Source organism: Phascolarctos cinereus, unplaced genomic scaffold (assembly GCF_003287225.1).
Source record: "Phascolarctos cinereus isolate Bilbo 61053 unplaced genomic scaffold, phaCin_HiC Scaffold_1;HRSCAF=81, whole genome shotgun sequence".
In the NCBI taxonomy this organism is placed as follows: Eukaryota; Metazoa; Chordata; class Mammalia; order Diprotodontia; family Phascolarctidae; genus Phascolarctos; species Phascolarctos cinereus.
In genome coordinates, this window is record NW_027555514.1 from 189,431,335 (window position 1) to 189,454,378 (window position 23,044).

A 23,044-nucleotide genomic window follows, 5' to 3' on the forward strand; every position below is an offset into this window, starting at 1 on the left:
TATATCTCATATATATATATACGTGTGTGTGTATATATATATGTAGATACAGATGTATACACACATATATGAAATATGCTTTGCAAATTTAGATCATGCCTTGCAAACTTTGAAGGCACTACATAAATGTTGGCTATTATTATCAGCACCTGCTCTGCAACTCCTATATGATCTCAGAGTTGCCCAGAGCACAGAGTTTCAGGGACTTGCCTAGGGGTCCCACAGCCAGTATGTGCCAGAGAAGGGTCTTGACACGTATTTCTATATCAGAAACACCCCATTCTTTTTTTTAATTTTTTATTTTTTGAAACATCCCCCCCCATTCTCCATAGATCCTTCCTTGTTGCTGTTCAGTCCTGTCCTACTCTGTGACCCCATTTGGGGTTTTCTTGGTAAAAATACTGGAGTGGTTTGCCATTTCCTTCTCTAGATCATTTGACAGATGGGGAAATTGAGGCAAATGGGGTTAAGTGACTTGTTCAGGATTATACAGTTAGTAAGTGTCTGAGGTCAAATTTGAACTCAGGAAGGTGAGGTTTCCTGACTTCAACCCAGCACTCTATCCACTGCCGCCTTCTTCAGTCTAATGGATTTAAAATACATCTGCTTTCCAATCACTTTGTGCTGATGCTTAGAAATGAACAGTGCTGAAGAAATTCTGAACCAGCCTTTAGATCTGAGAGCTAGATAAGGCTCTCTAAGAGTATTATACCCTTATGCTGGCTTAGGAGGCCAAAGAGGCTACAGTGACATCTTCCGGCCACTAGGGGCCAGAGACATATCAGACAAACCGGACCATCTCCCTCCTCTCTTCCCCTAGCCCTGCCCCCTTTTAAGTTAAACTTTTCTTCTCTTTCTACCTAGCAAAGAACCAAGCCTCAAACCCAAATTACTCTAGCTCTCACTGATTGGCCAATAATAAATCCCAGCCTAAGTCTCACTTGGGCATTGTTTGGGTTTTGATGGCTCAGAGTGAGTGTAATTCCTATTTGGGCAGAAACTCTAAGGGTCTTCCCCTCCCAGATTTTTTTTTAAAACTAGATAAAAGAAGCCATTCTCCCCCCCATCCCCCTTTTCTTACCTAGCCTTAATCATTGAATGGATGTTGCCTCAGACAAACTGAGACCTGGGAAAGACCTTAACTTAAAAAGGTCAAGTTCTCCCACTCCACAGGGGCCATCTCCACTCCTCTAGATCTATATCTTGCCACTGGACACAGATGGCTCCGGAGGAAAGCAAAGGCTGGTGACTTTGCACAGCCCCTCCCTCAATTAAATCCAATTTCCTTGCAAGTCAAGATATCACCTTCCTAAGGTCTTTGGTCCTCTTTGAAAACCGACAAACAATAACACCCCCACCACCTAGGAGAGATAGTTTTGATGTTCTCCCAGTTGTCAAGGACTAACAATAACCATTTAGATGGTGTTTTTAAAGGTATAAAAACAAACATCTTTACTCCTTTGTCAGCCTAGTGAGTCTCTCAATCCTTTTTACCATTAAAAAAAAAGTCCTTCAGGGAGTATGCCTATGAATATCATATAACAAAGATGTGTTTGAGGCACATTGTAAAGGCAAATATAAATGTTATATGAGCCAGATTTTTCCAGTGTCTAAATTCTTTGGGAATAAGTTTGGCTTGATTGGAATCCACCTTATGTCCTAGGGCTCCACTTAAAACACTAAATGATACTCTAGTGGTCCGAAAGTATTACTGCACCTTCCAGAAAGTGTCTAATTTACTCCTCGGGATTACTTTAAATGCACTGAGAGAATCTGGCTCACAGAGCATTTCCACTAGCAGTGTGCTTTTCAGTCATTAATCACATCTTTGTTATTTGATATCCATGTGAATACTCCTAAGTAAAAGCAGTTCTTGCTCAAAGTACATTGAAATAAAGCACTGATTATCTGATTGAGTGATTCTCAGCCCTGGCTCTGTGCCACTCCAGCGTGTCTCTAGTTATCCAAGGGTCATCATAGAATTGTAAAAGCAACAAAAAGTCAATACAAAATTATTTTTAGTTAATTCTAATAAAAAAAATCCACAACTATGTTATATCGCACTTTTTGGAGGAGTTTGTGTGTATAGTAGACTCAGTTAAATGTTGCAGCTCCAGAGATTGTAAACCACTGCTTTAATTTAAAAGGCACTCACTTTGTCAGGTGTATAATTATTGAATTATGATCATTTAAAATACATTATTTACCTTTGCTCCATAAAGCACAGTAACTTGGGAAATCTTGGCTTGGGGTTTTACATTACAAACAGAAGTGGTTTGAGAAGTTTGTTCAGGTTTGTCCTCACATAAGAAAATTCGAACAGGAAATAGAAACATGTTTGTGTGTTGTTTTTTAGAAACTTACATTTTGGATTTATAGATTTAAAAAACTGGCTATCAAATGTCGTATTTTCTTAAACTTCCTTTACGTTAATGAATCAACTGAAAACATCCTTCGAAAACGAGAATGGTTTTGGGTATGAAGTAGGGAGAAATCTGTTGAACATCCATTCTATAAAGATCTGTTATGGGAAAAGAGAACGGAGGGAAAAGCATATGCGGCAAGTAAAGAGCCAGGATAGAAAGAAGGAAAGGAGAAAGGGAGTGAAGGAGAGAGGAAGAGAGGGAGGAGGGAGGGGGAAAAAAAAGAAAGAGGCGGGAACTAGAGGGAGAAAGAAGGAAGGAGTGAAGAGCGACTTATTTGAATAGCGCCTCATTGTGCAGCCAGGCTCCTCCCAGCTGCCGCTTTGGAACCTACTTGTGAATCAGCCGAATGCAAGGAAGGAGAACGTAATTCTATGCCTTGCACAGATGACAGAGAGGAGAAGAAACACTGTTCTACTATTAAGCATGGAACATTAGACCTAATAAAAGCCGGGTTCGGGTCACTGGGATGGAGGAGCTGGAACTGCTGTCTCCTTGCCCAGGCTCCCGTCTCTCCCACTCTGGTCTCTTCCTCCGCCTGTCTCCTCCTTTCCCCGGGGCTCTGCTGAGTTCATTCACTGGGATTGGTTTCAAATGACGCCATCGCTTTATTTTTAAACCAATGACCTCATCCTAGCTTGAAGTTTCCTGACCAGCGACTCTTTCTCTTTTCCCCCCTAACCCTCCCCCTCCCCCCTGCCTTTTTCCCTACTTCTGTGTATCACTGTTTTTGGGGGGGAGGGAGATTTAATTATTTTAGAAAAAAACTATTATTATTCATTTTCCCCCCTTGACTTTCTCTACAAGTCTCCACTTTTCCTCCCTAAGTTTTTCATCCTTTTTGACTTTCTTTTTTTTAAAACTCAAAGCAGGTTGGGGGTGGGAGAAGAAGAGTTGCAAATTTCCTCTCTTCCCAACCCTCCCGTCGCCAAGACTCGGAGAAGGAGAAGATAATAGAGAAAAGAGGAGGAGGAGGAGGAAGAAGAGGGGAGGAGGAGGAGGAGGAGGAGAGAAGCCGGGCCAGCGTTGGCGGCGGCGGCTCCTCGGAAGGGGAAGAGCCCCCGGGAGACGGACGCGGGTGACAACTTTCGTTTCTTCCCCGGCGAGCGAGGGGAGCGCAAAAGAGAGGTGGGGGAAAAGTAAGTGGGGTGCTGGGTTGGGTTGTTTTTTTCTTAAAGCGGGCGGCCGAGGGGTGAGCGGAGGCGCCGCAGAGGGCACCGGCCCAGGGACGGGGACCCCCCAAGCGGGGGACCCTGGGAGCAGCCGTGCGCCCCAGCTCGCCGCGCGGGCCCAGCCTGCGCAGCGCAGCGCAGCATGGACACCTCGGGGCGGGCGGGCGGCGCGGCTCTCTCGGGGTTTTCATTCACTTTTTCCCTCCCCCTCTCCCCCGCTTTTAAAGGGGAGGAGGGTGGCGGTGTCGGGCTGGGGATGGTCTCGGCACGGGAGGGATCCGTAGGCCTCGCCGGGGGGTCCGCGGGGTGCTTAGGTCGAGGGGAGAAGCGGCTCCCGGAGTTGGGGCAGTAGCCGGCGCGCGGGGCGAGGAAGGGGCGGGTGGGGGCCTTCGCCCCTCGCCCGCGGTCCCCTCGGAGCCCGTTGCTCGAGACCAGCCGGGAGGCGCCGATGCCCCTGGCGGGGAGGGCGGCTCGGGCGGCGCTGCTTATTTCCAGGCACGCCTGTTTGCCCCGCGCCCCGCGCTCCTGCCCGGAGAACGTGCTTTGGCTGCCGGGAGGATCGGTGTTATTGCAAACCCGTCTCTGGTCCACAGGCGAGTCACGCGTGGGTTTGGCGGGTGAAGATCGGAGGGAGGGCAGTGACATTTCGAACCCTGGAGAGGTGGTCCCGATGGTCGCGCTTTGGAGGGACCAGGGGGTTCAGGTGGCCAGCTTCTTGTTGATCTGGTTGCAGTTTATGTAACAATAACAGTGACTCACATTTCTATAACCCTTTTTAGATCGGCCGAGCTTCCTCCTTCCTCAGCACCCCCCCACCCCAGTACTACTCCAAGCTTTAACCAATCCATCAACACACCTAGAATGAGGGCCTACTGTGTGCCAGGCATCCGGCTAGGCTCTGGGGGGCGCCAGGACCAAAAACAAGCCGAGCACCCTCGTGCAGCTCACGTTCCTTGGGGGTGGGGGGAACCTTGTAGGCAGGAAAGAATATACAAAATATTTACAATGTAAACACAAAGTAAGGGGGAGCAGTAACTGCTACAGGGATCAAGGTGGACTGTTTGGGATGGGGGTGGGGGGTGCAGCAGTAGCAGCTGTAGACATCAGGTTAGGTGGACGCTAGGAGCTGGCATTTAAAGATTTAAAGTTAAACTTTGAAGGAAGAGAGGGATTCTGAGGCGGAGATGAAGAGAGTGCATTTCTGCCCATAGGGGCCAGACAGCGTGTGCAAAGACGCGGAGATGGGTAATTGGCTTGGAGCAAAGACTGCCTGAATGGGAGGAAGGTAAATAATTCTGGAAAAGTAGCTTGGAACCAGGTGTTTTGAAGAGCTTTAGATGCTAAGCAGAGAAGTTTGTATTCTAGAGGTAGATGTATTAGTATCTCGAACCAATGAAGTAACAAAAGGCGTTTGGTTTATTCTTAATGGAACTAGTGTCTTTGGGAAAATAAAACCGAGTACTTTAAAAAGGATAAACATTTTATTGTAACAAGATGAATAGTTAATGTAAAATCTTTAAAAAATATATTTATAACCTGGTCTTGACAGAAATTTGTGAGTTAGTGTATTATTCCATTAATTTTTTTTAATTGCCAGGGGCTGACATCTTTGTGTTTTGCACTCATCAGATGTGACTCTCCAATTTAGTTTTTAAAGAAATCTCGTAGGAGTGGAGGAAACGTGGGAACAACCTGTTGTATAACCAACCTGGTTTGGAGAGACTTCTGGGCCACCGGTTACAATTGTGTTCCTCTCTTGAGCCCAAGGGCTATAAATGCAGTTCATAACCTTTGAAACCTTTTGCTTTTCCAAGATTCATCCCCACCGCCACTTTGTGGTGATTTCTCACTTTGCCCTTAAAAATGAAGAAAACTCATTCAGAAAGTGGTCAGACATTTTGTCTTACTGATTTTTTTTTTTTAGTAGAACTTCATTTTCTAGAGGCACTTAGACTGGGAGGACATGCTGGGAGAAGAATGCCTGTTTATGTGTTGAATTTATAGGGTTGATTGTGTATATCATAGAAATATAACCTTTTCTTGAAAGTATGTAACAGTACCTCATCTCAGGTCAAGAAAACAATCATTTTTTCCATTTTTTTGAAGTTCTAACTGAATTAACCACATTAGCAAAATGACACAAACCCAGATTTACACATCAATTGATCTGTTGTTTTTTTTTAGTCCTGCAAGAAATCTGTGGATGCACAATTTAAGTAGTCATAATTAAGAAAAACTTGCTGACGTCATAATTGGCAAAAGTGTCGGTGAGAAATAAATTTCTTTGTAAAGAGACTTGGTGAGACGTTGGCTACACTCTTTTATGTTTTTCATAAAAGCATTTTTTCCTAACTCGTGAAAGTTATCAAGTAGAAGGACTGTTTATATGGAATGTTAGTATTTTCTAAATTTTATTACATTTAATTTTGAGTTGCAGCAAGCTTAAAATACAATCCCTAAATGGAGTTTACAGGTAAGCCAGTCAGTGCTTACTGAATTGACCCTAAGTTCAAAGGGCAAAAAATAATTTGAAACTGAAGTTCTTGTTTCTGTTAATAAAATAAGTAAGTAAATACATATATAAATAAAGCAAAAAGTGATTACTGTACGTTGATAAAGTCAACCCAAATACCAGCAGTGTAAATTTCGGAGCTTAATTTACTATCATCTTACTAATATAATATAGAAAAATCTTCAAACTGTGGGCAATGGGACAGTAACTACAAGTTGAATTATGGTCTTTGATCTTGAAAATATGTATTTTTTATTTGGGTGTTTCTATTCCAACTATTGGAATACTGCCATTCCAATAAAATATTATTATATAGGGAGAGGGAGAACAGAAGAGTAAAGTTTCTCTGTTCCACTATCCTGGACTGAACTGTGACAGATCCTTGACCTTTGGTGTAAAGATTCAGTTCAGTTCAATAATCACTTATTAAGCATCTCTTAAGTCATTGTGCTAGATGCTGGGGACGTAGACAGAAACAAAACAGATCTTGCCTTCAAGGAGTTTATATTCTGATAGGGGGATTGAACAGGAACAGATAAGTAAATACAAGATAATTTTCGGGGTGGTGCTGACCTGAGGCTTGAAGGAATTTTAGGAATTCTAAGAGCTGGAGGTCAAGAGTGAGTGCATTTTAGACACGGGGGCTAAACATAGAGGCTAACTGGTAAAAAGGGTGGAATAATGCCTATTAAATTTATCTTATGTAAAAAACAGAAGTTTTAGACTTTGTTCTTTCAAAATCTTCCTGGAAGTGCCTGGGAAAAAGTCTTGGAGCCTTCTTTAGGTAAGGTAAATACCTTACCTCCTTGGACCTTCATTTTTTTCTATCTCTTAAATTTTAGAACTGTGTCTAACTACAGTATTGGGTTTGAGTTGATGCCAAGGTCGGGGTTTAAGAACAGGACCCAGAGTGGTTGCTGGCCTTGGTCAGTGACTGGGAGTAGAGCCAGAACTGGTGTTTTGGGTTTGTTTTGCTGTTGTGATATCTTCCTCTTCTCTCTTCCTGCAATTTTTTTTTAAATTGCTTATGCTGAGAATTTAATTGAGCTGAGCAGGTGTGTAATATGGGATGGTCTTGGTAAAGTATAATTTTTTTTTTGAAAAACCACATTTTCCTGGACTATCTGGTAAATTTTTTTTCTAATTTACGTTTTCTGAACTATTTCATTGGAGACCATCTGGCATACAGAAATATAAGTTTTAGCGTTTATGTGCTTGGGTGTGAATGAAAAGTTTTTGATAATAAAATTATAAACCAGTAAAACAAAATTGAGATAAAAACACCCAGAAAAAGAGTTTAAAAAGTCAAGCACAAGAGAAAAGTGACATTTTAAGAAAGATCTATAAAATGAGAAGATTGTTTTTCATCTCTTCCGTTCTGACTTCCTATGATTATATTAAACAGATGAAGGGAACTAGGCAAAAAGACTCTTTATAATGTAAAGATTTATAGTCAGCTCTTGTTTTCTACTTATTTGGTTATATACAACAGACTCAATTCCATATTACTTTCTTTTCACTGAGCATGTTTCTGGACAGCCTCTTCTTTCCATTAACTTGAACACTTGTTAATGGTAACCGAATCAGAACATATTCGGGAATAGGTAAATATGTTAAGGAAAAAACACTAAACTTCAAATCTATTACATTACATAAATAAGTAAGGAGATTGTAAGATAGCCCTAGCTACGTTTTATGAATTTAAGACACCCGGGCCCAGATGAACTACAGGTGAATCTTGCGTTACCGAAGTAGGCTGGACCTGTATGTAAATTGATTCTCTATGTAATTTGAATTTTCCCTGGATGTGGGGAGGGGAAAGAGGAAGACTTGGAAGGTAGGCCCGCACACTATTCAAGGTCAGGTGGGGGGGCCGGAGGCCGGGAGGCCGGGTACAGAGAAGGGACGACTCTAGCTGGGGGCCAGCCACGTGGGGGCCTGACCTGAGGGCCACGTGAGAGCCAGACAGGTGAAGACAGACAACAAACACGTGGGGTCACTGGTGGCAGACACTGGGTACCAGAGCAGTGACTGAGGGAAGACACCCAGGGGCCAACAGGCAGTTAGGTAGGCAAAGTGGGCAAAGTTCTCTCTGGACACAGGAGATCTCAAGCCAAGTCCTTCATCTGGCACAACTGTGAAGCTCTGTGCCCAAGTTCACTTGGGTTTGTTTTTGTTTTTGGTTGGGGGAGTAGTAGCAAAGTACTGTATAGTAAAGTTAACAGATCTTTTTATTTTTTGGAATGCAGATTTCTTTCAGAATTCTTTACATAGTCAAATTTGCATTTATGTATGGAGAACTGCACAATCCAGGGTGCTGAAGGACCTGTTGCATGTGATGAATGTCCCAACAATTGTCAGTGGTCTTTGAAAGATCATGGACAAGGAGAGGAAAAAAGTTTAACGTGAGTCAACGATATAACATGGTAGCCAGCTAATGTTGATTATAGGCTTCATTTAAAGGAAAAATGACGATTGATTAAGCTCAGTAGTTAGTCACCATAAGTTCCTTGGGAGCTGGGACTGTCTTCTGCCTTTCTTTCTTTCTCAGTCAATCAATTAACGTTATTAATTGACTACTATGCCAAGTGCTGGAGAGGCAAAAGGCAGTCCCTGTCTTCAAGGAGCTCGCAATCTAATGGGACAGACAACATACAAACAAATATGTAGAAAGCAAATGATATACAAGGTAAATAGGAAATGTTTAACGGAAGGAAGGAACTAGAATTAAGAGGGATTGAGGAAGGCTTCCAGGAAAAGAGGATTTTGGTTGGGACCTAAGGGAATTCCACCAGAAAGATCAGTAGATGGAGAGGAGGCAGCAGAATGTTCTAGGCATAGGGGACAGTCAGAAAAAATATCTGAAGAGAAGACATTGTCTTGTTCCTGGAAGGTCCAGAAGGCCATTGTTGCCAAATCTCCAGCCCTTAGCATAGGGCCAGGCACATAGTAGGTGCTTAATAAAATTCTTGTTGAATGGACGAGCATCCCCAATTTAGTGTACTGTGAATGAATGAATGAATGAATGGGCGTCAATTAAGTGCTTACCATATGCTATGCACCTTGCAAATACAGATACAGAAATGAGACTGTCACTATTCTCAAGGAGCTTACATTCTAATAGAGGAGACTATATTTAGGCGAATGATGGCAAGGAAAGGGTATTTTGGTCTGGGGAAACATGGGGACAAAGTGAGTGGAATAATTGGGATAGAGGGAGGTATTACCAATTAGTATAGCCCAGCCCCAGGACAGGATTTCTATAGCACAGTCTCTGGAGGTCCAGGAGGGTGTAAGAGCCATGGTGGCAGGTTGGGAAATGCCTGCCATGGAGGAGTATGGTCACATCTGGAACTTAAGAGAGAAGTTAATGTTTACAGGTCGCCTAAAAACGGTGTAATTTTTAACAGCCTTTGTCCCCTTTTCACTACTCCATCACAGCAGAAACAAAAAAGGATTCCTTAGAACAGAGACCTTTTTTCCTTTTTGTTTTGTTTTGTTTCGTGAGTTTTCCACATTTGAAGAATTCTTTGTGACCAGCCTGCTTGGGGGATGAGCCACTGGGTACTAAACCAGGCTGGTCCTTGGCAAGCAGATGGAAATCTGTTGATAGGACCATACTGAAAAAATTTCCTTTGAGGGCTATTGCAATAGCCTCCGAATTGACCACTCTGCTTCAAGTCTCTCCCCACTCCAATCAGGCCTTGACACAGCTTCCAAAGAGATTTTCCCAACGATCAGGTTTGGTCATTTCACACCCCTTGAATGCTTCATGTTACCTCTAGGATCCAAAATAAACTCTTATGTTGACCTGTTAGGCACTTTGCCCCTCAGTCCTTCCCTAACTTGGGTCTTCTTGCATCTTTCTCTGCTCCTTGCACTCCACCATACAGTTCACTCATGGTGGTTTATTTGATGTTCTTTACACACAGTGTGCCTTGGCATTATCAGCTCCCCCTTCATGGAGTGCTTTATCTCTTCACCTCTGCTTTTTTACCTCCCCTTTCTGGTTTCCTTCAAGAAACAACTCAGCTGCCACTTTCTGCAAGAGACCTTTTCTGGTCCCCCGCCCCTCAACCCCCAGTGTTTTCTCCTCTAAGATTGCCTGGTATCTACTTTATATGTCTCTTGTATATATCTATTTATGTACTGGTTGTCTCTTCCCTTAGAATATAAGCTTTGAGGGCAAACATTTTTTTCCTTTTCCCCACTTTGTCTTTGTATCTTCAGTGCTTAGCTCAGTGCTTGACACATGGAAAGCGCCTGAATGCTTATGTTTTATTGAGAACCCAAGGCCAAATGTTTGATGTAATGAAGCCCTAGAGGATAAGACTTTTCAGAGAATCTGTAGCTAAATGAAAGGGTGGCTCACTTCTTCTTGGAAAGGGGAGTTGGCTTTATCATGCGTTCAAATGCAACAAGAAATATCATTTTCTGAAACGCTTGGTTGTCTCATGCTGAATGCTTGTTATACGCTTTTTCAAAGTGATCACCATGAACATAATTTCAGCTGGGACATCAACATAGGTAGTGGAAGATGATGAGATAGAATGAAGAACTTTATAAGACTTTAAAAATTAAATCAGCATATGCTTTTGTACTTACTATACTTGTGTGGGCATGGGGAGAATGATGAAAATATGTTATGAAGCATTGTTAAGGAATAAGAAACAAGATTCTTTAATCCTGTGTCATGTGATACAGAAGACCAGAGGCTTAGAGACTACATACAGACGCTTCCTCCCTATATACATGCGTACATATATATAATGATTTATATAGACATAGATATACACATACATATAGACATATACACACATGCATTGGTATATATACATTATATATATGTTTATATGTTATATGTATATATTACACATACACACATATATGTGTAAAATGATTTCTTCAAGAAGAATCGGGAAGTGTTAGGCATGATGAGTATCCAATTACAAGATTGCTAATTACTAATGGAGTAATTTCTGAGTCAGCTGTCTGTACGGTTATCCCTTCCACATTTCGAGGGGGGCAGAGCTGTTAGGAGCTCTGCCCAGAGATCTGGTAAATCCATGTTAAAGTTTTTGGCACTCCCTTCATACCGTAGAAGAAGTCTGAATTATTATGGTCTTAAAAATATATATATATATATATATATATATATATGTATAATATAATACTGTACATGTATTTTATGCATTTTTGAGTTTCTAAACTTTCTGTGCCATCTGCTGGCCTTTGTGCGTCTTCTGCCGCTTCTGCAAAACTCCCCCAAAATTCCCATTTAATTTCTTATGTCAACCCACAATATATCAAAACCATGATGAGGGGCAGCTAGGTGGCGCAGTGGATAGAGCACCGGCCCTGGAGTCAGGAGGAGTTGAGTTCAAATCCGGCCTCAGACACATAACACTTATTAAAGCTCTGTGACCCTGGGCAAGTCACTTAACCCCGATTGCCTCACCAAAAAGCAAAAAGCAGGAAAAAAAAGTTGATTGTTTACTGAAGAATGGGAAATGGATAAATGAACAGGCATTGACAGACTATCACTGTTTCATAAGGAAGTTTAATTAATGTAAATTAAATGCCATAGTAAGTAAAAGAGCCCAGAAACTACTTTAATCAGCAAACACTTGCATCTTCTTGCCAAGCAGAGAGAGTTGTCAGCCAAGGACAAGAATAGTTTAGAATATAAACTCATTGGTAAAATATTATAGATAACTATATACGTGGAAGATTATGAGCAGTGTTGCCTCATCAAACAGTGGAAGGGAAAAGTTTGCTGACAATTTGACAGGAGACCCAACTAATCCAGGTCATCTCCAAGATATATCAGGATAGCATTATTAGGGAAGCGGGCAAAAAATGGAAAAGTTTTAATAATGATTTTTATAACTAATTACTTTCTCCATCAGTGATAGTAGAACCACATTTGGACTCTTAACATCCTCTGCATGAGAAAGCAAAGAAAAAGATGGAAATTACATTTAGACTAGACCAATACACATATTGGTCTGTATGGAGGCAAAATGTTGAGGGTATTGAGAAATATATTCTTAAGGTATCTGAAAGAGGAGAGAATGCCAAGTGTGGAAAAATATTGGGTGTGATCATTACTGAAAAAAAGTACAGCAGACAAAATATTTTTAACTAATGAGCCGTGGCTACTTCGCTGTCTCTACAAGATTTTTATTAGAATAATCAAGCAATCAGTTAGCAAGTATTCATTAAACTTACTGTTTACCAGTGTGCTAAATGTTGGACATATATATATAAGTCAAGGCATATCAAGAAGCTGTCATTAAGTACCTACTACGTGCCAGGCACTAAAAAAATAAAAGACCAGCTCCTAAGCAACGTTGTACCAACGCGATATAGATAGGATCAATTGGAGGTAGTCTTAGAAGGAAGACACTAATATTAAAGATTGGGGGGCAGGTAGGTGGCACGGTGGATAGAGCACTGGCCCTGGAGTCAGGAGGACCCGAGTTCAAATTCGGCCTCAGACACATAACATTCACTAGTTGGGTAACTCTGGGCAAGTCACTTAACCCTGATTGCCTCATCAAAAACCCCCCCAAACAAACAAACAAACAAAAAAAGGATTGGGAAAGGTTTCTTATAGAAGGTGGGATTTTAGATGGTACTTTAAGAAAGTCAGAGGAGGCCAGGAGACAGTGATAAAGCGGGAGAGAATTCCAATGTGGGATGGGAATGAGGGATCAGTCCAGGAAAATGCACCAACAGGAGGAAGTGTCTTGTACAAGGAACAGTAGGGAGAGTAGTGCAGAATATGGGGAGGGTGGTAAAGTGTAAGACTAGAAAGGTAGGAAGGAACCATGTGATGAAGGACTTTAAACACCAAACAGATGATAAGGAGCATTGGAACTTACTGAGAGAGAGAAAGAGAGAGAGCGAGAGCACCCAGTGTGTTTTAGGAAGATCGTTTTGATGACACAATGGCAGATGGACTGGAGTGAGGAGAGACTTCGGTAGGGAAACCAGATTGAAGAGTACTGCAATTTATAGTCCAGGTGTGAAGTGATGAGGACCTGCACCAGGATTGAAATGTGTCAGAGGAGAGAAGGGGATGCATGAGAGATGTTGCTGAGATAGAATCAACAGGACTTGGCGAGAGATTGGATTTGGGTGTTGGGTGATCTTGACAAGTAGAGGAGAGCCCTAGGTTGTGAACCTAGGTGACTGGGGGATGGTGGTACTCTTGATAGTAATAGGGAAGTTTGGAAGAGGACAGAGTTGGAGGGAGTGGGGTGGAGAAGATGATGAGTTCACTTTTGGCTGTATTCAGTTTAAGATGTCTGTGAGATATCTACTCGAGATCAGGAGAAAGGTTATGACTATATGAATAGATATGAGAGTCATATATGCAGAGCAATGATTGAATAATGATAATTGAATCATTGGAAGCTGATGGGACTACTAAGTGAGGTAATTGATGGTTTAGAGAGAGTAAACAAGAGGGTCCATCACAGACCCTTTGAGGACATCCAGAATAAGTTAGTGTGAACTGGATGAAGATCCAGCAAAGGAGACTGAACAGGAAGAGGTCAGACGGGCAGGAGGAGGACCAGGAGAGGTAAGAGAGAATGAGGAAAACTTAAGAGAGAAGAAAGATCCAGAAGAAGGTGATTGACAGTGGCAAGGGTTGTCAAGAAGGATGAGGACTAAGAAGAGGCCATTAGGTCTGGCAGTTAAGAGATCAGTGTAACTTTGGAGAAAGCAGCTTCTGGTTAATGAGATTGGAAGCCAGACTGCAGAGAGTTTTTGGTTTACTCTTTGACTCTTCCTCCATCCGTCGCTGCACAGATATCCTAAGAGTAGGTGTCTTCAGCCTCTTCCAACATTGTGGGATTTGGGGATCTGGTCTGGGTCTCTGCCCAGAGTAAACATCAGGGGAAGGGGACTGGTGCCAGGTGGGTTACCAGTCCTTTCTTTTGGGCATGATCTTTCCTCCCAGATGGTTTTTGTTATTATTTATTATTATAATTGAGTTGCTCTCCCTTTTTATCTCCACATGAATCCGTATCTGCTGCTTCCTGTGGGTTGGGGTGGCATCCAGTGTGAGTTTATTGCCATGGGAGTACTAGAAGGGGATCCCCACAGCTGAACCCTAAATCATAGACCTTTGAGGTTGCTGGCATTGGTGGAGCCCACCATGCTTCATGGTTTGGAGGTTGGGTTATGGAAGAGATGGAAGTGTTACAGTTGTGTCTTGTTATTTTGTGAGGTTTTTACCTTGTGTGGTACTTCTGTCTTGCAAATTATTTCCATCTGTTTATCTTGTGGTTTTCTCTTTAGTTACTCTGTATATGGTACATAATGGCCTTTTCTGAGGTTTCTGGGTCCAAGACATTTGTATAAAGCAACTTGACACTCAGGCAGTTCCTAATCCCTTATTTTATAAGGAATGGTACCTATAAACCCTTGATAGAAATGAACTCATTGTTAAATTATTTCCAAATATTATGTTTCTTCATGTACAGACTTCAGCGAATGTTTGTTAACTACTCACTTTGTTCAAGGTACCGTGGGACTATGGTAATACAAAGAAAAAAACTAATAATCCATTCTCTCAGCTAGGTGGTGGGTTCAGTAGATACAGTGCTGGTCCTAGAGTCAGGAAGACCTGAGTTCAGATCCAGCCTCAGACACTTATTTAGCTGTGCCTCAGGGTCGCTTAACCTCTATCTGCCTCATTTGTAAGATGGGGACACCTACTTTCCCAGGATTATTGTGAGGATCAAATGAGATAAATAATAAAATGAGATCATAAATTGCAAAGCTTTTAGCACAGTGCCTGGCACAAAGTGGGTACTTAATAAATGCTTATTTTCTCTTCACTTCCCTCAAGGAGCTTAGATTCTTTGGACTGGTGGGATTCCACCTGTACACAGGTCAGTAAATGCAAGGTCATTTGAAGAGAGATAGAACACTAAAACTTCATGAAGGGGTTCAGGGAAGGCTTCACAGTGGAGGTGGCATCTGAGCAGAGAGTCCTGAAAGGAAGATAAGGATTCAGAGAAAGATAGAGGAAGGGGGAAGAGAGGTAGAGGAGGAAGGAGAGAGATAGAGAGTCAGAGAGAGGTGGAGGAGGGGCAGGGAAAGAAAGACGGAGAGAATGGAGGGAGAGAGAATTCTCACATTCTGGGCATTCTGAGACTTGAGTGAATACACAGAGCCAGGAGATGACATGTCAGGTTTGGAGAACAGTTAGTTGTCTGTTTGACTACAATGCAGAGCTCTTGTGAAATAAGGCTGGAAAGGTAGATTGGAGCCAGATTGTGTAGGGCCTTAAATGCCAGGCTGAGGAATCTGTGTTTTGTCTCAGAGGCAATAGGAAGTCTCTCAAAGTTTTGACCGGGGAAAATGACCCAGTTAAGCTTGTACCTTAGGGATATATTGTCTGGGTGGTTCTGTGGAGGATGAATGGATTGAGGAAGGCCTGATGCTGAAAGGAGGGAGAATGGGAGGCTGCTGCAGTACTGCGGCCAGGGGGTTCATCAGAACTTGGATTTTATTGGCCTGTGCTGGTGAAGAGAACAGGACATACGTGAGATGTTGCAGAGACAAATTGATGGGACAGTCGACGGATTCAGCCCAATGGCCGGCTCTGTGGGAGGAGAGGGAGTGAAGACTTGAGGAGGATTCTAAGGTTTTGGACCTGGATGATTGAAAAGTGTAATGGTGACTTAATAAGAAATAGAGAAATTCAGGGGCTGGGCAGGCTTAGAGGCAAAGAGGATGAAATCTCTTTTGGACATGGTGAGTTTGAAGTAAAGACAGACATAGAGTCCAAGGACATGGATTCAAACGCAGCCTCAGTTGTAACATTTGTGACATTGAGCAAGTTATTTAACCTCTCAGGTCCTCAGTTTTCTAATCTGTAAAATGAGGGTGGGAAGAGAGTTGGACTGATGTACCTAATGTCCCTTTCGGCTCTAAGTCTGTCGTCCTGTGAACCTGTGACTTGTTTCATATTAATCCTCTTCGCAGTCTCATTTGAGGCAGCATTTATTAGGCACCTGTCACATTCCAGGTACTGCTGGATACTGTCAATACAAACACAAAAGCCAAATGGCTCTTGACCTTGGTAATCTTAGATTTTTGTCGGAGGAAATAGCCCTAAGCAAATGCAAAATATATTTTTAAAAGTGGAAGGTATTTATACAGTGGCAGAGTGGGGTAGTAGATAGAGTTAGCCTCAGTCAAGAAGAACTTAGTCCAGATCCTGGCTCTGTGACCCTGGGTGGATCAATTAACCTTGAAGTGTTCTAGGTAACTGTCTCAGACTGTAAATGGAAGAGAAGGTCTGCACAGGCAAGAGGGATTTTCCCCATTTGGGAGTTCCCTAGGTCAGTGAAATTCCAGGTCCAATTCCTAGCCCATGAACTTCATATTCCAGCCAAAATGGCCTGCTAACTCTTTCCTGAACTCTTCCTTTGCGGTTTATTCCCCAAGCCTAGAATAGTCTTCCTTCCAAGCTCAGCTTGGGGCATTATCTCCTGTATGATGTCTTTTCTGATCCACTCCCCTCCCTGCTCTGAGTTACCTTGTACTTAAAAAAAGACACTCCCCCCCGCCCCCAAACAAAATAACACAACCCAAGATCTCTGGTCTCTTCAGCTTAGGGAAGCAAGCCATGGTGAGAAATGTTCTCTAGCCTGACATTCTCTAGATCTGACATTTCCAGTAACTTAAAGTCTTAGAGATTTGCCTGAATTACTACTGAGAAGTTAAGTGACTTGCCCAAAGATACTATAGAAGAAACTAGAAATAAATAGATGCCCGTCAATTGGTGAATGGCTCAACAAATTATGGCATATGAATGGAATGGAATGTTACTGAGTGGTTAGATGTGAAGAATGCCACAAAGTATGGGAGGACATAGGAATTGATGAAAAGCAAAAATAGTCAGACTAACAAAATATGCACAATAATTACCACAATGTAAATGGAAGGAACAACAAAAACAGAATACTGTGTAATTATAAGGATCTTGACCTCAGAGATAAGAATGAATTTACCTTGCTTATTTTGTGTGCATAAATAAGATTATAATAATTTTAATATATTTATTACAGATTACACCTATTTTTACACATGATATTACAATATTATAGATACACATATTTTATTATTCAGTTATGTCCAACTTTTTGTAACTCCATTTTGGGGTTTTCTTGGCAAAGATTCTGGAGTAGTTTGCTATTTTCTTCTCTAGCTCATTTTTACAAATGAGGAAACTGAGGTATGTAGGGTCAAGTGACTTGTCCAGGGTCACACACAGCTGGTGTCTGAGACCAGATTTAAATTCATGAAGTTGAGTTTTTCTGCTTCTGAGCCCAGCATTGAATCACCACCTACCTATATATCCACTGTACCGTCTAGCTACATATATATGTATATGTATATACATATATATACACATACACACATATAACACACACATCTATACACATATACACGTGTGTATAGATATGTGTATGTGTGTAAAATGTTTCAGAGGTGGGATTTGATCCCATTATGACTGAGGCTGGCTGACTGTCTCTCAGCTGTAACAAAGTACTTAGTAAATAGTTGTGGTTTTATTGATTGTATGTCCCAACATCTGGAGTGTTATCAAATTTTTGTTGAATATGATTTTAATTGTTTTTATTGATGGGATACTCCTTTAAAACAACTTTTGCACCACTATTTGATTTTACGGCTACAAAAGTTCAAATTATCAGTGTCAGTGAAACTATTTTACTTTTTAGTAGGATTGTAGCAATTGCTTTCATTTTTGATTCTGTGAATGAGTCCAAGTCATCAATAATGTAAATATTTGTTTGATTTGATAACTTTTTTATGGTCAACATTAAAGATCTTGTATGGGAAAACCTTTAACCTCTCTCCCCCATAACCATCAAAAATCTTGAAATAAAAAGAACCAAACCACTGTTGATTCAGTTGAGAGATCTGAGCTTCAAGATGACTGTTAGTGGCAGTCTTTACAGAAGTCTGGTTGTAGTGTTGGAAAATGCCACCCTCTGACTGAATCCAAACTTCACAGCACAAATCCCCTTAATAAAAGGATTTGTTCTGTAAAACTTGGACTCAGAGGCCCCACCCTAGGACCTAGAAGGCCACATGTGGCCTTGAGTCTGAAGGTTCCCCACTCCTGAAAGAAAGTGATGAGGAAAATGTTGATAATGCTGATTAAATTTAAAAGCGTGTCATGAATACAAGTTCTCCACCCAGAGCAGTTGCTAGACATTTACCCTGTTACTAGTGTTTCTGTTCTGGCCAGAAACTCTGAGGGTCTTTTTTTCCTCCAAGATTGATTCTTTTTATGAAGGCAAACTAGGCCATCTTTTGCCTCAGTTTTTACCTAGCCTTTAACTACTGAATGGACATTGCCTCAGACAAACTGAGACCTTGGAAAGACCTTAGCTTAAAAAGGCCAGGGTCTCCCACTGCACCCAAGGTCATTGTTAGCCACCTTGACCTGTGCCTTGCTGCTGGACTTTGATGATGAGAGTGAGGCTGATGACTTTGCATAGCTCTTCCTCACTTAAATCCAATTCATTTGCAAGTCAAGACATCATCCTACTGATATCATTAATAGCTTGATGGGTATGAGGTGTTTTTTTTCAGGATTTTTTTCATTATCTTGCTAAGTAGTAATTTGGGAAATTGTTCTCAGTCTTCTCATTTCACTGTTGAGGAAATTGAAAGCCCAGAGAGGTTGTAACTTTCCCAGCATCCTGTGGCAGAACCAGGGTTTAAACCCAGATCCACTTTCTCCAAAAGGGGGGGAGGGGCAAGAGGCTCTTTCCATTTTTTTATTTAAATATTTATCATGGTGGTTATTTTTTACTTAATTTTCATGATATAGTACTAACTCTTTGTTCTTAATCCCGGGTATTGTCAAGCTGAAGATCTTGCCTATCAGTCTGTACCTTCCTAAAGTAAACTCCTTCTAGGAGTATATCTGTTACTTATGTGTCCCAAGACATGGCAGCAAGAGGTGGTGGCCTTTAAGTGACTTGTCCCCAGGAGAGTTCCTAGACCCTGAGATGTTCCTGGAGAGGCAATAGCATAAACTCTTAGTCCGAGAGATTACAACTATGAAGAGGGGAACCATGTAGCAAAGGGATAGGAGTTTTGGAACCTCACCCAGCCTTCTAGAGGAGTTTTCCAGGATCTAGGTTACTGGAAAGAGTAGCAAGGGATTTCTTGCATAATACTGCATCATTGCACAGGTTCAGATCCCAAAGTTTTAAACCTCCTAAACCTAGTCTTCCAGAGAGAGAAGGAATAATTTCCGGAGAGCAACACCTACTTTTGGAGAGAAGGGCACTGTGCACATACATGGCCCTGCAACTATGATACTGAAAGGCAAAGAGTTGGTTCACCTTTGACTACTGTTGGGAGTTATTTGGATGGTATCCATCCGTAGGAAAGGCAGTTGCCTCTCTTACAACCCCAAGTTCATTTTCTTTTTTGCGGAGTCTAAACCATTGGGCAATAGCCTGAATCCAAAGGTCTGAGTCAGTCACCTGAATGTCTTGGGGTTGCCTTTGCCATAGCTCCAACATTGTTGTTTTGGTTCTGAGATGAGTCCAAACCACAGGGTGGCACTATGAGCCTGGATAATTATATAGGTCCTGGGGCGGGGGGGGGGGGGGGAGGTGGGATTTATTGGAGAAGGAAGAGAATTGAATTGATTATTTATGGGCTCTTCTAAGCCCTTGTGTTTTCTTCTTTCCGTCTGAGGGGTAAAATAAAGGCTAATCTCTACTTCAGGACTTACTGGGAACCCCCTTTTCCACATCTACGAAGACCTATATTCTGAGTTTCCCAAAGGAAACTGGGGTCAAAATGAGCCAGAGAGCCTTTGAGATTGAACCCAGACTGTGTAAAGCCAGGGAGCTTTGAGGGGAGAGGGATAGGAAATATGTTACAGAATAATTGATTTAGATTTAGATAGGACCATAGGCCTTATCTAGGCTAATGTCCTTATTTTACAGATGAGGAAATGACTTGGAGTTAAAGTGTCATGCCCAAAGTTACATGAGTAGTAAGTCTCAGAACTAGAATTTAAACCCAAGTCTTCTGATTCCGAATCCAGTGCTTATTCTGTTGTCCTAGTCTGTATAAAATTATATGTCTGATGTAAGGCATCCTGACTTATTTATCTAGCACAGTGCTCTGCACAGAATTGTAGCTTATTAATGTTGGCTGATTTTTGTTCACCCCAAACTCTTTTGGCTCCTTTTCAAACAGAAGAGACAGTATGAACTTGATTCTTTCCAATTTAACTTGATTCAGTTCAACAGATATTTATAAAACACTTGCTATGTTCAGCCACTGTCTCAGGATACAAAGATGAAATCAGATGCAGTCTGCATCTTGAGGCAGTTTATAATAATAGTAAATGTCCTCGGTGGTAGAGGGCCAACCTTCCTTGTAAGCAAAACCTGTGTTGAAGTACTGCTTCTGCTTATAATATCTGTTTCCATGGGTGAGTCACGTAACGACGATCAGACAGCTCTGTAAGATGAAAAGTTCCTGAAAAGCTAATGATCAGCACCGATGGAGGGGATTCCTAAAATACAAATGATTCTTGTTAGTAAGTGCAAAGGAGAGAGCCGTAGAAGATACTGTGACACATCTAAGGAAAGAAAAGGAGAGGTTATTCAATTCTTCGCTTTCTTGTTCCCATTGCTTAACACAGTGCGTGGCACATAGTAGGCACATTAATAAATTCTTGTTGATTGGCCTCGGAATCCTGAATAAACAGTTTGACCAGTTTTAGTCAAATTTTCCTACTTGCCATTTTTCCAACTTGGTATTCCCAACACTTGTTTCTCTGCCTTCCTTTGCCTTTGTCCTTCCTTCCCGAAGAGGACCATGACATCAGGAAGGTGATGCCGTAACTTGCAAATGAATTGGATTTCAGTGAAGCAGGGCTGTGCAAATTCACCAGCCTCACTCTCTCCTCCAGAGCCATCTGAATCTAGAGGCAAGATACAGATCAGGACATCTCCCATGTTTGGAACATCTCTCTTCTTACCTCTTCCTTTTGGAATTTCTAGCTTCTTTCAAGCCTTCGGTGAGGTACTACCTCCTGTGAAGAACTGTTCCAGATTCCTCTAGTTGTCACTGCTTTCTCCCTCAGTTGCAAATATATTCCATCTTCCTTTCTCCTCCCTTTGAAGACAAGAAATTTATCTTGCCTTATCTTTGTACCTCTAGAATCTATCACAGTATTTTACAAATAGTGGATTCTTGTTGAATTGCATCGAATTGAATGAAATCCAGCCTCAGTTGCTAGGGCAGCTAAGTGGCCCAATGGATAGAGTACCAGGCTTGGAAAGTCAGAAAGACCTGAGTTCAAATTTGACCTCCTACACTTAATTGCTTTGTGACTCTGGAAGTCACTCAATCCTGTTTGCCTCAGTTCCTTATCTGTAAAATGAACTGGAGAAGAAGATGGTGAAACATTTCCATGTTCTTGTCAAAAAAACCCCAAACAGGGTAACAGAAATTCAGAGATAACTGAAACAACTCAACAACAAAACCAACTCTGTTGGACTTTGAAGGAAGACAAGAATTCCACGTGGCACAGATGGAAGGGGTAGATTATTATGTTCTAGGCATAGAGGATACCATGAAGAAAGACTTGGAAATGGGAGACGATAGGAAGGTGGAACAAAACTGGTTTGGGGGTTTTTTGTGAGGGTTTTTGAGGGGTGGAGGGAGGATTGTCCTCATACCTTTTCATTTACATAGACAAGAAAGGATTCCACCATCTGTCCTATTCCTATTCCCCATACACCTTTAGCTAAAAGTGAATTCCTCTAGATGAGGAATAAATATGGCATACGCTGCCTGGCAGAATTCTTTTGTTCAGTTTTACTTAACTGTTTTTTCTTTGTTACAAGTTAGGATTTGATGGGGTATTTACCTGGAAATGAATGTGATGTGAAAAACAAAAGACATCAATAAAAAACTTATTTTAAGTGGTTCAGGAAGCAACCACTGCTTTGGAGACAGGAAGACCAAGCAGAGTTGCTGTTGCTGAAAGACTCTTGGGAAATGGAATCAGCCATGCTATCTCTGAATTTCCTACAGCTGCAAGAAGAGATAGGCAGGTGAAATGGGGAAAGAACTCACAGGTGTCTGAGTTGGGGTGTGTAATTGCATGTTTGGGAGGATAACAAGTTGCACGGGCAGGATGGTGAGGAGAGAAGGGAGTGGTCACTGCACTGGATTTGAAATCAGAAGACCTGTGGTATATTCTAGCCAGTCTGGGACTTATTAGCTGAGTGACCTTGGACAAGTCATTTCTGAGCCTCAGTTTCCTCACCTCTAAAATGGTTAGGTTGGACTAAATGATCTTTAAGGTTTCTTCATGCTATAAATTCTGCATCTCTTAGATCCTTTACAACTCTTAAATGATGATGTTTTGAAGAGTTGTTATCTTTATCATTGCCTAAGTCTACACCAGTGCAAATTCTCGTTAGCTCTCATGTCACTTTTGTAATCCTGAATCAGATATTGGAATAAGGTGTTACCTTAATTATCCTTTGAGTTTTCTAATTTCTCCTGTATTGCAGTATACCAGTGAAACCTCACCTTGAACATGAAAAAAAAGGCCAAGGTCTTCCACCTTATCTGGGGCCATCTCTAGTCATCCTGATCTGTATCTTGCCTCTAGACCCATGGCTCCGGAGAAGAGAGTGAGGCTGGTGAATTTGCACAGCCCTGTCTCACTGAAATCCAATTCATTTGCAAGTCATGGCATCACCTTCCTGATGTCATGGTCCTCTTCGAGAAGGAAGGACAAACAATAACAACCTTAAACCCACAGTTCATTTGTTTTAACTGTTGTTAGAGATGAGTCATTTAGGAAGGTGTGCTGTAGTCAAAGAGCC

The 23,044-nt window shown here is 41.7% G+C and overlaps 1 protein-coding gene across 2 annotated transcripts in view; it reads left to right on the plus strand.

Moving 5' to 3' along the window:
* The first annotated feature begins 2,736 nt into the window (after positions 1-2,736).
* The window catches only part of DUSP16 (dual specificity phosphatase 16), a 100,197-nt gene continuing 79,889 nt past the window's right edge, over positions 2,737-23,044 (plus strand). The window contains exon 1 of one of the 2 annotated variants that reach the window (XM_021001589.2): positions 2,737-3,562. The gene's annotated coding sequence lies outside the window, so the exon portion shown is untranslated. The remainder of the gene's footprint in view (positions 3,563-23,044) is intronic. The other variant, XM_021001590.2, reaches the window with a different exon arrangement.